The sequence below is a fragment of the Protopterus annectens genome, chromosome 1.part1, assembly GCF_019279795.1.
Source record: "Protopterus annectens isolate FY-2018-M chromosome 1.part1, PAN1.0, whole genome shotgun sequence".
Lineage (NCBI taxonomy): Eukaryota > Metazoa > Chordata > Ceratodontiformes > Protopteridae > Protopterus > Protopterus annectens.
In genome coordinates, this window is record NC_056726.1 from 346646652 (window position 1) to 346662164 (window position 15513).

The window sequence follows — 15513 nt, forward strand, 5'->3', positions numbered from 1 at the left end:
TACACAGTATTATCAACTGCAGTTCTCTCATTCAAGCACAATTTCTCCCAAGAGCACACCAGGAACAAGCCCCCAGGCCTGGGAGTGGACTCTGTCTCTCCCGATCCCAAGCAAGACTCACTTTGCGGCACTGTGTCCCAGATCCAAGTAACTGACACACCCACATCTGGGTATTTAATTTTCACATACACACTCACTCCTGGGAAAGGCTGGCATAGGCTCTTACAAGGGTATCCAATTATACTGAGTAATATCAATGCTAATATAAATGGTAGAGTGTAATCAAAGCAGCAAGGCTTTTTGGAGTGGCCAAGGTGTCAGTAAAATAAGCACAAGTCCTCTCAAGATGTTAAAGGTAATCTTTAAAAGAACAGCCACAATGTAAGGTGTAAAAATATTTAATAAGAAATTAATAAAATAGAAAACATGAGAATATTAAATGTCTAAGTGCAATAAACATCAGAGTTTCAGTCACAGGAGAAATACATGTAATGTAACACAGTTAGATAGATTCAAGCAGATCCAGAAAAACACTGTTTAGCTAATCTCACTGTAATTTCTCACCATCTAAAGAACTGTTCACTATCTAACATACTTAGTATCACAGGGCAACATTTACTGCTGTGATTCATACTTCCACAAGGCAAGGTGATGATCTTCCTACTTACACTGATCACAAATTAATTCATTTGAACAACTGAATAACTGACTGTGATAACTGTCAAAGATTTTTACACCAGGTTACAAAGAGAGCAAAACAAAACTAGCTGATCTATGAGTTCTGTCTCCTCAGTGCTGGTTATAGAATGGCATCACACTTGATCACATGACTCTGGTAGAGTATAGACTCAGAACTATTCTAAGATCTGTTGCAGTATTTGAAAATTATACAATTCTTTGTTTAAACATAAACATTCAACCAGTTACAACAACTCTGCTGATACATTTTAACATAACCATATGTACAAGTCAGTATGATAGTCAAATGACAGAAAACCACCAACAAAACTCCAGATAACTATGCTGACTTATGTTACACATACACTGCCCCATTCTCCCTGGCACAGATGGCAATAACTCACATCATCACATCTCTACCCCCTTTTGAAGACTCATGCTAGTTTTTAAATGACCCTGGAAATACATTGCTTGACAGAAATGGGCCTGTCTGGGAACACATCAACATATACCCTATCTTGAGAATCCATCTGCATTGGCATTGCTGTAATCTGGACTGCCTAACACAGGGGGTCCTAGCAAAGCCTCTTTAAGCTTTTGCAATCCCTGCTCAAAGGATGGGGTCCACTTTACCTTATCTGGCCTGCTTTTACTTGTCAGATCAGTGAGGAGAGCAGCTATTGTACTATAATTGGAACAAACTTTCTATAGTACCCCACTGTCCCCAAAAATGCCCTAACCTGCCTTTTGGTAACAGGGGTAGACCACACCTGAATAGCTTGCACTTTGGCAGGTTCAGGCCTTACTTTAACACTCCACACTCTATGTCCCAGGTAGGAGACCTCTGCCATACCCACCTGACACTTACTGAGCTTAATGGTCAACCCTGCCCTATGCACACTACCTAGGACCTCTCTGACATGCTGAGGTTGCATTATGCTAACATACTACAATCCGTGCCCCTGACTCCTACCTTTCAGGTTTACCATATAGTTAATGTCACTAACCTTCCTTACAACTCTGAAGGGTCCCTCCCAAGCTGCCTGCAGCTTATTATGTCTGACAGGAATGAGTACCATAACATGTTGTCCCACAGCATACTCTCAGGCTCGAGTATTCCTGTCATACCAGACCTTTTTCTGCTGTTGGGCTCCTTCCAGGTTCTCCTGGGCCAAGCCCATGAGTTCCCTAAGCCTTTTCCATGAGGTTTAGGACATATGCCACAGCAGACTCCTTGCAGGATTCACACTCACCCTCCCACTCAGCATGAATAAAATCTAAAGACCTCCTGACCTTATGGCCATATAACAACTCAAAGGGTGAAAACCCTGTGGATTCCTGGGATACCTCTCTGTATGTAAATGGTAAATAGAGCAAATATTTCTCCCACTCTCTCCTAAACTGGTCTGCAAATGTCTGTAGCATGGCTTTTAGTGTAGAGTTTAACCTCTCCACAAGACCATTATTCTGGGGATTGTAGGGGATAGTCTTTAGGTGCTTCACCCTGCAACACTTCCACAGACAAGCCAGCAAGTCTGACATAAAATTGGCACCTCTGTAGTCAATATTTCTCTTGGGAAACCTGCCCTGCTGAAAATCTCTAAAGAAAACATTTGACATCTTCTCTGCCTCGATGGAGGACAGAACCACAGTCACAGGGTATCTGCTAGCATAATCTACCACCACCAGGAAATACTCCTTCCTTGTGGAGCTTGGGGTACACAGAGGCCCCACAATATCCATATCTACCGTCTAAAATAGCTCCTCAATCACAGACAAAGGCATCATTGGAGCTTTGACCTTGTTCCCTGCCTCAAATACCTTTTGGCACTGCTCACAGGTCCCACAGTCCCCTGTTACATCACTTGCAATCTCAGGCCAATAAAATTTCTGCATAATATGACTTTTGGTATGCTTTATACCCACATGACCAGCAAAAGGAATGTCATGGGCTATGGATAAAAGTGCCAGATGGTAGGCTCTGAGCACTACCAACTACTGTATTACCTCACACTCTATCCCTCCCTTAGGGGTCAACTCTCTGTGCAGTAACCCTTTATTTCAGTATACAGTCTCCCCTTTTCCTTGAGCATCAGGTGCCTCCTTAGCTACCTCCCTCAAGTCTCATAAGGTAGGGTCCGAAAGCTGTGCCTGTCTCAACTCCACTTTTGTGACTATTCCCAGCTCCCCTTCCACAGGGAGCCTAGTATCTTCTGACAGCAGTGCTTCACTGACAACCTGGGTACTACCACTCACCTCTGTCCTTGCAGTCACCCTGTCTATGGGAATATCAGTAGCTACAAGCAGCTGTGGCTCACTTTCAGGCACACTGCTACTAGGTGGCTTCCTCCTTGAAAAAACCACATCACCAGCCCCAGCTTCAGACATGGGGTCTGTTTGGGTCCCTGCAGGCTACCAAAACTATCTGCCTATCTCCAATCCTGACTGTATAACTCCACACACCCAAGGTACTACATTATCAAAATCATCCCTATTAAGACATCTGCAGGGATATCCTCAAACACACCTACCTGCTTGCTCCCTTTTCCACCTTTCCAGTCAAGTCTTTGAACCCCAGCCAAAGGTATTTAGAATGGGGTCCCTCCTACAGCTCTAAATGGTGTGGACTGCCCAATCAAGTACTGCTCTTCTTTAACCACTGCAGGCTTCACAATGGCTATGTTAGAAGCTGTGTCTCTCTTAACAGTGACCTGTCTTCCATCCACTAAGATAGAATTCAAACTCCATTGTCTCTAGACAACTTATTACTGGCACTCTGTTATTCCCACTTTCTGGACCCCTCACCTTTTGATCTCCACCTTGCTTCAGTGGATATTTGTATGCTACATAGACCCATTGATTACATTTAAAACATCCAATCCCTACCCCTGGCCATGTACCTGAACTAGTGGCTTCCCCTGTTACTGGTAGACTCAGTTGAGGTGGTTTAGACTGCTCACCATAGGTTCTCTTATATCCATGTGCAGCAACGGGTATCCCCTTCTTGTTCAGTGATGCTCTGCTTGCTAATTAGAGAGCCCCTTTTCTCCCAGGCTCATTAGCAGAGTTATACTCTTTGTCTGCCAAGCTGATTCTCATATCCTCAGGCAAAGTATTATGGGCTTGTTCCATCACCAAAAAGTCTGCCAGCCTTTCAAAAGTGGTGACCTGACACCCACTCACCTACATATTAATGTAAGTGCTTAACTCAGCAATATAATCACATACACTTTCATCTGCCTTGCGTCTATGTTCATGAAACGTTTTTCTGTAAGCTTCAGGTGTTAACTTATATCAATTCAATAAACATTGTTTCACTTTATCATAGTTTAAACAATCAGTATCAGACAATTTAGACACAACAGTTACAACTTTACCATGGCATAAGGGGGTCAGGAACCATACCCAGAGTCTTTGGTCAACATTATACCGTTTACATACCCTTTCAAATATATTAATAAATCTATCAAAGCCACCCCCCTCTGCAAATTGTGGAAGAAATGTATTAATCTTTGCTGCTTCTGGGGTCCAGTTATTCCCTTCCCCATTACCTTCATGACCCTGTTGAGGGGTCAGCATTTCCCTCTCGAGTTGTCACTGCTTCTGTTTTTCTTCAGTCACCACTCACTGCAGTGTCTCATTTTCTTCAACCTCTAAATGCCACAGTCTCTCTTTTTTTCGATTTCTAAATCCCTCAGTCTCTCTTCAGTCTCCAACTGTCACAGTTCACACTGACACTGCTTCTCCTTTTCTTCCACCTGCAAATGTCACAGTCTCTCTTCAGTCTCCAGTTCAAATCTCCTTTACTCCAGATGGAGTCCTCTGAGGAAAAGGTGAACTGTCCTGTTTCCAAAGACTGCACATCCCCATCACTGGACTGCCTATCTCCCTGGTGCCTGGACTGTGCTGTAGCTGTGAATAAGGCTGAAATCATATCCTCTTTAGTCAGGTGGGCACTCATCAGTCCTTTGGCTTCAAATACCTTGGCCAGCTGGTTCTTTGCCAGCTTGCTATATTCTTTTGATGACATCTTTGCCTGCTTTCCCTGACTAAACTAACAAGAATAAATACAACTGTTGTGGAACTGAAACTCTGAATGTTTACCTTGTGGCTGTTTGGAGTACACACACCTTCAGTGACAAATGCCCACAGGCTACTGAAGTCCAATTACTATGCCACCTCGCTGCCACCAATATGTTACAGACCCTCTTTACCCACAGCCAGTAATCAATGAGCCTCAATCCACAACGCCAACACTGGTGAGAGACCATCACTAAAACAAAGATGGAGTCACACAGTATTATCAAATGCAGCTCTCTGCATCAAACACAATTTCCCCCAAGAATACACTGGGAGCATGCCCACATGACTGGGACTGGACTCTGTCTCTCCAAGATCTCAAGCAAGACTTACTTGGGAGCACTGTGTCTCAGTTCCAAGTAACTGACAAATCCACACCTGAGTATTTAATTTTCACACACGCACTCACTGATGGGAAAGGCTGGCACAGATTTACTAGCTGTACCCCCTTATGCTCAGACAGTGAGGTGGCAATGCTGCCACCAGCCAGTTGCTATCAGGCTCTTACAGGGGTATCCAATTGCACTGAGTAAAATCTATGTTAATATAAATGTCTGAGTGTAATCCAAGCAGCAAGGCTTTTTGGAATGGCCAATGTTTCACTAAAATAAGCCCAAGTACTCTCAAGATGTTAGAGGTAATCTATAAAAGACCAGCCACAATAAAAGGTATAAACATATTTAATAAGAAAATAATAAATCAGAAAACATGAGAATATTAAATATCTAAGTGCACTAAACATCAGTGTTTCAATCACTGGAGAAAGAACAATGACACAGTTGGACAGATTCAAGCAGATGCAGAAAAACACTACTTAGCTAATCTCACTGAAATTTCAGACTGTCTGAAGAAGAACCTTTTCCTATCTAACTGACTTAGTATCAGAAGGTAAGATGTACTGCTGAGATTCTTACTTCCACAAGGCAAGGTGATGACCTTCCCACTTGCACTTGATTACAACTGAACAATTAACTGTGATAATAGATTTTGATATCAGGTTCCAAAGAAAAGAAAACAAAACAAGCTGATCTGTGAGTTCCATCTCCTTGGTGCTGGTTATAGAATGACATCACACTTGATCACTTGACTCTGGTAGAGTACAGACTCAGAACTATTCTAAGATCAGTTGCAGTATTTAAAAATTATAGAATTCTTTGTTTAAACATAAACATTCAACCAGTTACAATAACACTGTTGATACATTTTTAGCATAAACATCTGTACAAGTCAGTGTGATAGTCAAATGACAGAAAACCATCTACAAAACTCCAGCGAACTATGCTGGCATATGTTACAAATACACTGCCCCATTCTCCTTGGCACAGATGGCAGTAACTGACATTGTCATAGTCACACCTAATAGTTTAGTGTTGGGTATTTTTTTGATGTCTGTGCTGTTTAGAGAGTAGATCTTAAACATGGATTTGTCAGTGCAATGTGTGTCAAAGGTGAAAAGGAGAAGCTTGGTTTTCTTTGGGGTAAGCAGTAGGTTGGGATTAATAAGCCAAGTTTCAATAGAGGCAAACACCTCTTGTGTTATTTGCTGTAGGTGTGGTAGACTACATGAAGAGTGGATAATTTTGGAGTCATCTAGATATTGAATTAGTGAGCCCTTGCAGGAAAATGAATAAAGATTGTTGAAGATTTTAAAGAGTAAGGAACTAAGGATGTAGCCTTGAGGGATACAAGTGATATTGGGAAGGTATAGAAATAGAGAGCCTTGCGATTTTACTGATTACTGTCTATTTTAGAGGCAGCTGGAAATCAATGCAGAATTGGAAGGGATAGTCTGAGGACAGAGAGTTGATGTAAGTTCTTAGAATGAGAGATAGTACTGAAAGCTTTGGACAGATCGATGAATAGAGAAAAGACTAGAGTTCCAGAATCTTTGGCTTTATTTACATTGACAAATAGGGCAGCTGTAGTACTGTGGGGAGGGTAAAAAACAATACAGAGTTGGGGTTCAGTTAATTCTGAAGGAGATAGTAAATGTACACATTTTTCTAAGAGGTTTGAGAAAGGAGGACAAGATGGCAATGGGACAAAAATTAGATAATTCAGTAGAACTACCACCGTTATGCAGAGGGATACTGTAAGACTTTTTTCCACAAGAAAGGAACATAGGGCTCAGTGATAGAGTGATATGTCTATTGATAAGGATGCAAATGGTGTGGGTTGTAGCAGCTAGTTTTAGGCATTCTGGTGGGAGGTTATCATCAGAGGTACAGAAGGGTTCAAGTTGAAGTATTAGATTTTAATGAAGGAAGTGGGACAGATTGTAAAGTAAATGAGAACAAAAAAAGGATATAGTGAAAGTGCATTCTAATAAGAAAGAGGAAGACTAAAAATAAGTGTGAACAAGTGAGAAATGGAGGTAGGTGAGTTCAAAGAGCAGGAGAAAGAAGGATGTGAGGAATCTTTGTTTACGATGGCTATACCTTTGATAACATGAGTATTGAACTTGCTTGTCATTTGAATGGGAGATCCTTCAGGACATAGATTGTGTCTTTTTTGTCCTGGGTTAAGAAGTGAGATTTTTTAAAGACCAGAATTTTGGAGGATTATGTCTATGGATAATTTGTAAAAGAATATTATTTTTTTTTATTTTATCTATAGTAACTTGATTTTTAGCCTGGTTACCAAATTGTCTGCAAAGTTGTAAATGTATATTGGTTTTGTTCTTTTGCCATTCCTTCCCTGCTTTGTCCTGATCAGTCATGAGGTGTTAACTCAGTTTTGAAAGCCATAGGGCATGATTGGATTTGATTCATTTTGTATGAAAAGGAGCTCAACTATTAAGGGTGTCCAGAAATGTGGCTTTGAAATTATTTACTGCTTCATCTAAAGATAGAGTTTTTAAGATGGACCAGTTCATGGCTTTCAGTGATCAAGGAATGGCTGTTGATTTCATCTAGAGAGAATGTGGTTTGTTTTATATTTATGTTCTTTGTACAACTAGGAAATAGTTCTATGGGCGTATGCTGGTAGGTGGACACTTAAGCAATCAGGAAGTGTACCAGTAAAAGTTAACTCATATGGGTCAGTATCTGGCAGATGTTTGAATAAGTTGAGTGAATCCAAATATGTTTATGCTGGATACTGGAAATTCAGAAATTACATTTTACCAATTAATATCAACTAAAATGATAGCTTCATTGCTAATTATATTGGATATTCAGAATAGAATATCTTAGAGAATATCAAAATTGTGTTCAGGAGGGATGTAAAGATGCATATACTGTTTAACTTTAAGAAGGTAATTAGAATTTCTTCATTGGCAAATTGTGTGATGGAATTTGAGTAAGAAGTAAGATTATAGGAGTTAAGATAAACAGCACTGTTCTTGCTAGAAAATGTATTACCAGAAAATGGAAATCAAATCTGGAACTATCATTTAAATAATTTCTGCTAATATTGAAGTAAACTGCATTACTGGAAACCAGAGTAAAAGAACTAAGAATAACACCAAGACAATGGAACAAGAATCCATGGGAAAAAATACTATCACTTATTGAGACACTAATCTTGAATTCAAACTCTTAATGAGAGTGAAAGAAAAAGGAACAAATGATCTCTCATTAATATAATGTTACTCTGACTAGACTGATCAATATAATAATTTAATTTCAGGCCAACTGTAAATATTGTATATAGTTAATCATACTGATTACTTATCAGAAAATGTATTAAGATTATTATAAAATGGAATTATTTGAAAAATTAATAGCTGCGGTGGAGGTGCTGCGGTAGCATTGTTGCCTCACAGTTAGACGTTGCCCGTTCGATACTCAGTTAGAGCGCCTTCTGTGTGGCGACATGCGTGAATGGGCGTTCCTTCGTTGAAGGTTGTGCGTTAGTCTGAGCAAGCCAGCACGTAAAAATCTACTGCCAATCATTAGCAGACTGGAGTTCCACTGTGGCGACCCCTAACCGGGAAAAGCCAAAAGACACAAACAAAAATAAAAAACACTTGGAGAAAAAAAAATAAATAGCACTGTTCTACCTGCCTTCTCCTGTTCTCTCCTTGCTCAAATTAGATTGCAGCCAGAAGTAAAAAATCCAGAGTCTTTTATATTGAGTTTAAGCAGAGTTTCAGTGGAGAGTAAAATGTTGGAAGTATAACGTGTTATCTGAACATGGAAGTCTGTAATTTTGTTGTGTTGGGGAGATATGTGTGTGTTGTAGGCTGTGTAGAATCTGGGTTGGGTGGATGAGTCCACAGTGAGGGATGTTTGAAGTACAGTCTTTGTATGATGAAATAATATATTCTGATAGGCTGGAATATTATTTTATAGTTAGGAAGATATGTTTGTAGTATTTTCAGTTTAAAGTAGCTGAAGAGGCTTATGTTAAATAAGGTGGGGAGCTATCATAATAACTTTTGTTGAAATCATGGCTACTATTAGAGGTTATGGCTGTTGTAGTTTGTGCTGTTATTATTGAGTGCAAAGATGTAATGTGTGTGATATGTGCGAGAGGAAGAATGAGTAAGGCTAGAAGATAACAACAAAGCTGATGTAGGATTTGATATGAAAGAGAAGCTGTAAGATTTGATATAGGATCATAGAATCATAAGAGATTACTAGGCTGTTGACCCAGAGGTCATTTCAATCCTGGGCATTTCATCCCAATGTAATACCATAGAAATTTGGTATTACAGGAGGGTTGCAGGTACTATTCCTGGTAAGAATTTACAGTGCACTATCCACTTGCCAAGGTTCCTTCTGAACAGTGTCAAAGAGGTGCTCTTTTTCACATGAATATGTAGCCTATTCCAAAGATGTGGCAGTCACTGGGAAATAAATCTATCCCTCCAGCATGTCCTATTTAAGTCGCAGGCCATATTTATGTCCCCGGAGCGAATGGCCCTAGTCTCATTTGATTTACAGATATGCAGCAAGTTCATTAGATTTGGGTCTGAGATTGCTCTGTAAGCCAGGCATAAGTCTCCTGTAAAAGTCTATACAATACAGAGTAAAGTGACAGAGACTTTAGTTGGTCTGGGTACAGCATGTGCTGGAGTCCCTTGATCTTCTTTGTTAGAAACCTCTGAGGTCTATCTGATTGCTGCAGGTGCTTTGTATGGTACATGCCGAATGGGGCATTATACTCAATTATGGGCCATATTAGTGCTGAGTATAAAGGGGTTATAATGGGTTATAACCTCTTTTGTTCTTGAGGCAATGCCTTAAGTTTGCTACGTAGAGAGCCTTCCTAACTACAATAGACACATGGTGGTCAAAGTTTAGGTTACTGTCAACTTGTGATCCCCAGTCCCTTACCACTTCATGAGTACTTAGGGTATTGTTGTTGATTTGATAGTGTGAAGGGACATTGTTTGTGCTAAAGGGAATGATGATGCATTTCTTTGCATTCAGTTTGAGACTGTGATGAAGACACCAGTTGTTGGTCTGCATAAGACCCTCCTGGAGTATCCCGACTTCATTTGGGGATTCAATAATTGTGCCCAATTTGCAGTCGTCTGCAAACTTGGTCATCCACAGCCCCTTAGTTTTGACCTGAACTTCTGAGAAGTATATACCAAACAGTAGGGGGTCCAAAGCTGAACCCTGTGGCACACCACTGCTAACAGATCTGCTGGTTGATGTGGAGTCACCCACTTTAACAGTGTGTGTCCAGTTTGTGAGCCAGTTGGCAACCCATCTTACAATGATGGGGTTTACATTTAGATTGCTAAGTTTATCAGTAATGCCTGAGTGTGGGATTGTGTCAAATGCCTTTTCCAAATCAAGGTATGTTGTGGCACAGATTTGCCCTCATCAATGGCCCTGGCCACATTTTCAAAAAAATCCACCAGATTTAACTGGCAGGATCTGCCCTTGACAAAGCTGAATTGGGTAGGATCCAGGGTTTTGAAGTCGCCTATGTCTTTATTTATGAGGTCCAAAGTGTTATATTACATTGCCTTATAGATGAGACTGATCAGGGTTATGGGTCTGTAATTCCCTGGGTTTGTTGTTAGGCCACCTTTGTGGAGGGGAATTAACTGTTTCTGTTCTCCATTCCACAGGAACAAAGCCCATGGAAGTGAGAGAGGCAAAAAAAGAGTTAAGGTGACGAGTGAGGCAGGGAGGAGGAAGTACTAAGTAGGGCGAATGACAGAGAGGAGGAGGAGGTACTTAAGCAGGGTGAATGGCAGGAAGGAGGAGGTACTTAAGTAGGGCGAATGGCAGGGAGAGGGAGGTACTTAAGTAGGATGAATAGAATGGAGGAGGTACTTAGGTAGGGTGAATGACAGGGAGGAGGGGGTACTTATGTAGGGTGAATGCCAGAGAGGAGGAGAAGGAGAAGAAGTGAAGATTATGTTAGGAGTGTATTTTACTTTAAGTATGTATTTATAGGGAATGGTAGAAAAAATGCAGGAATGGAGTTTAGAAGGGTATAAAAGTAGATAAGTTGGATGTGAGTGGGAACTGGGAGTAGGGTAGGGGAGCAGAGGGAGCCTAAGTGTAATGAAGGCAAGTGGAGCAGGGCCCACGGAAAACTTCTGTGCTGTAGAAAACAGTCAGGTAAGCCTTTTTTGTCAGACTATAATCTAAAGTTGCTGACAAAAATATATGTGTGAAACAATAAAAAAAAAAAAAGTTTTGCCCAAAAGAGATAATATTCTTATATAGTATGCAGCAAAGAGTATTTATTTAGAATCAGACTTTAAAGAAAGGGAAATAAAGAAAATTGGAGTGAGAATTTAAAAGAACTGTGCAAGTGGAAAAATAAAAAGCAGAAAAAGAATACTCATATACTAATAAGGAAAAGTACAGTAGGACAGGTGCTGATACAACAGCCAAACAGTGCAAAGATGCATTGTCTGTAGATACGGCAATAACAGTGGAGTACTAACAACTGAAGTAGAAAGTGAGACTAATGGGATTTGGGATGGGGGGAGTAGCGACTTCTAGCACAGCGCAAGAGATGGGTAAAGCAGATAAGATGTGAAATTGCCACTGCATAATGCAGATTTTATTTTTACTCTTTACTTGATTAATGGCTATTATTCAGTCTAACTCTCCAATAGATAAACAGCCAATCAAGATACAGTAGGCTCATTCAACAGTAATCACATCATATTCAATAGGCTTAAAGGCACAATATTAAGAATGTCCCACTACTTAGCAACTGACCTAGGCACAATGTTAAGAATGTTCCACTACTTAGTGGTTGACCTTATACCACTCAACTGGGTCCTCTGTGGAGACTTCAGTTGCTAAATGAAAACAAAAAACAAAGTATCACAGTATATTTAAGCTCTGTATTCTGACTCAAATGTACTACCCACTATAGCCTATTAATATTCCAGCTTGTACTATATTTGTTAAAGTCTTATTGTACTTAATAAGCAGACATGTAGATTAGTCATAATATTTTTTCTAAGATCCTTCAACTGAAGATAGAAAAATGGTTTCAGGACCCTATCACCTGGCTTCCCAGTGAATTAACTGTTGACTCTTCCTGTGATGCTCCATCTGGTTCTGTGGCTTAAGCCAGCTGTGCAGAGGCCTGCTTAAGTTTATTAACTGCTTCTTTTGGTGAGGTGAAGGTAGCTGAACCACCAGGGAGAAGGGCATGGAGCTGATCAGGATACTGTAACCAGAATTTCCACTTAGAGTGCCTGCAGATATAAATAACTGGTTGAAAGGCAGATCTTCAGGGTCTGCTATCCATTGAATAATCATGGTTGAATAGGTACTGTGAGTCACCGATTTTAATTATTCTGCTTGGGGACCATAGTATGGACAATATTTTATCCTTTAGTGTATGTCTGAAATATCTTTAAACATTGGTCTGGGCATTTTAGCTCTCCAATATTATGGGAAAAAGACCCTGTCTGCTCATTCCATTGAAATGAGCTCTGACTGATTCAAGTTCAGTCCATTCTGCAATGGAAAAGCACATACACTGGAGACAGTTATTGCTTTGTTCTCTCTCCTCTCTCTCCCTCTGGGATACCAGTGAAGCACAAGTTCTTTTGGCAGCCCCTGTCTTCCAGGTCAAAGAACTTGTCTTCCACTAATTCCAGTCTAGCCTCTGCAGAGCCTACTTGGTGTGTAATCACATGTCCACAGAAGTAAGCTTGTATGAGTGCAGAGTCAAGGCAGCCTCAATGTCTGTTAACGTTCTATCTGCTTTCTCCATGTAAGTCATCACTGTACTGTTTAATTTTTGTAGTTCAGTCAGGACTTGATACAGGCTTGCCAACTGCAAGCCATCTGCCAAGAAATCTGACCCCATGGGGACAGACTGAGTGCTGGATTGGTCTCTTGGTGGGCTTTCCCTATGAACTCTTAGATAAGCTCCAGCTGTCATATGTCACTTAGATTTAGCCCCCTTCCTCATTATTAAGAAATCTATGCTGCTTATAATAGCTCCATTTAATTTCAAATGTTTGAAAATAACACACCACTGTCCTAATAAAGCAAACTTAGAAGGGGAGGAGTAGAACAGAGCATGCCACTCTGCCCTCATCATGTCTGGAAGTCCTCTGAGCAGTTGTAGGTTTTTATGTGAGAAGAACATTTTAAACTGATCAACTAAAGCATTTTTTGCATTACTTGTTCAGTATAAATTACTTTCTTACATTTAAAACAAGAAACAATACATAAAAGGAAAATAAATAGCTAAATATATGTTTACATAATTGAAAGCAAAACAATAACTGAAATATTTAAAGTAATCTTTCTCTTTTCTGGACATAATTAGAACAACAAGGTACATCAAGTATCAACAGACTTATTTATTTATTTTATTTCATTTTTACTTAGTGTTTGTTATCTGAGTTGGTTCCTAGGTTAGTGACCTCTTTTCAGGGGAGAGATGAGGTGGCATTTATACTAAGGGAAATTCAGACAGAGCATCCAGGAACTTCCCCTACTGGTCATTGCTGTGAGTGGGACCCATTTTAGAGGAACACTTCCTGTTACTGTTCCAGGTGCAGAGGTGGCCTGGAGAAACAGGGAGGCAGATGTTGAAAAAAGTACATGGAGTGGTGAAAGAAATGAAAGAGAAAGCAAATATTGAGACCTGAGAATGCATGCAGGATTCTAAGGAATTGTTTTAAAGAAACCTGCTTGATGGAGATGAGTCAGTAAATGATGGATGTATAATTTCTACCCTCCAGTTGGGAGGGTTGCAGGATAATTTACTTAAAGAAATGGTGATGCCCAGTGAGCCAGAAAATTAAGGAGATGTTTTTTTTGGGGGGGGGCATTATGGAGAAAATACAAAAGGAGAACGCAGAGACAACCCTGAAGAATAGTGGTGACATGGAAAAGAAAACACATGCAGAAAAAGTAAAAGCAAAAGAGGAATAACAGAAAAAAGGCAGAAAAACATGAAAAATTGAGGTACATGGTAAGGATTCAAAATAATGAAGACAAAGGATTGGACAGGTATGAAGTGCAGGGCAATTTAATAGCTCCTTTGGGTGTCAAAGCACATGAGGTAAGAGCATTTATTCTTATTGATAAAGAGACATTTTGTGACATTATATGTGAGATTGTTTTTAAAGGAAAATTTTCTTGGAGAATATGAAAAAGAAAGACTGCCAACCCATGGAATATTTATCTGATAAAAGGATTTAACAGGAAAACAAAAAAGAATATTCTTGTACAATTTCAAACAGAGGTAGAAAGAGAGACTGGAAGAGCATTTTGAAAGCTTTAGGCAAAGAAGTGCTGGACATTGCAAAAGTTTATGACAAAAGGGGGTTTATGGAATGGTGGCTGGGACTGTAATATTGTATTAAAAACAGAAAGAAAAAAAATTATACATATACCAAGCATGATGAATATGGTGGGGAGCAGGGGTATTCTAAAATACTGGGGAAAACACAAAACTTTTTTTTTCTGGAAAAGGACATTTAATAAGTAACTGTGTCAAAAGAAAATGTTATATTTGTGAGGAATGGGACATGATGCAAAAAATGTGAATTGAAATGTTATAAATGTAACACAATTAGACATTCTTGGATCGAGTGCAAAAATGAAAATAAGAGTAAGGAATAAAAAGAAAGAGAAGAAAATGAACAAAGAATAAATTTTGGAAGTAGTGGAAAAAGAATAAAAATAATTTGAGAAAAAAATAATAAAGGGGATATAAGGTTTGAAGTGCAATTCTATGTGAGCAGAAACATTTACTACAGTGTGCCATGGTGAAAAGCTTGACTTGGCAAAGTGTGCAAAGCTTGTTGCTTATGGTGGTGAAGAAATTCAGATTGAAGGCTCAATAGTGCTTTCATGTTACTGTGCTGGGAGATGTCACGACTTGATATTTTATGTTGTCAAGAGGCATGTCCAGTCATTAGTAGAGCTCAGAGACAGTTTGTAAATGGGACTGGCTTCATTTAACAAGGAAGTCCATCATGTTAGCTTAAAAGACCACTACTCTAATTTTGCCCAGTATATTTTTTCTACTTATGCTGACCTTTTCGATGACAAACTAGGGAAGCTTCCAATTGTGTACTCCATGAAGTTAGACCCAGATGTCAGTCCAGTTATCAGGCCAGCTCAGAAAGTTCCAATAGCCATGCAGGATAGAGTCAAAGAAGAGTTAGATAAAATGGTGTGACAAGGTGTGATTTGTCCAGTTGACGAATCTACTAAATGGGGATCCTCCATGGTGGTAGCTCATAAGAAAAACTCAGATAACATTAGAATATGTATTGATCCATGAGATTTGAACAAAGCACTAAAAAGACCTCATCATCCAATGCGCACAGTCAAAGATGTCACAGCTCTG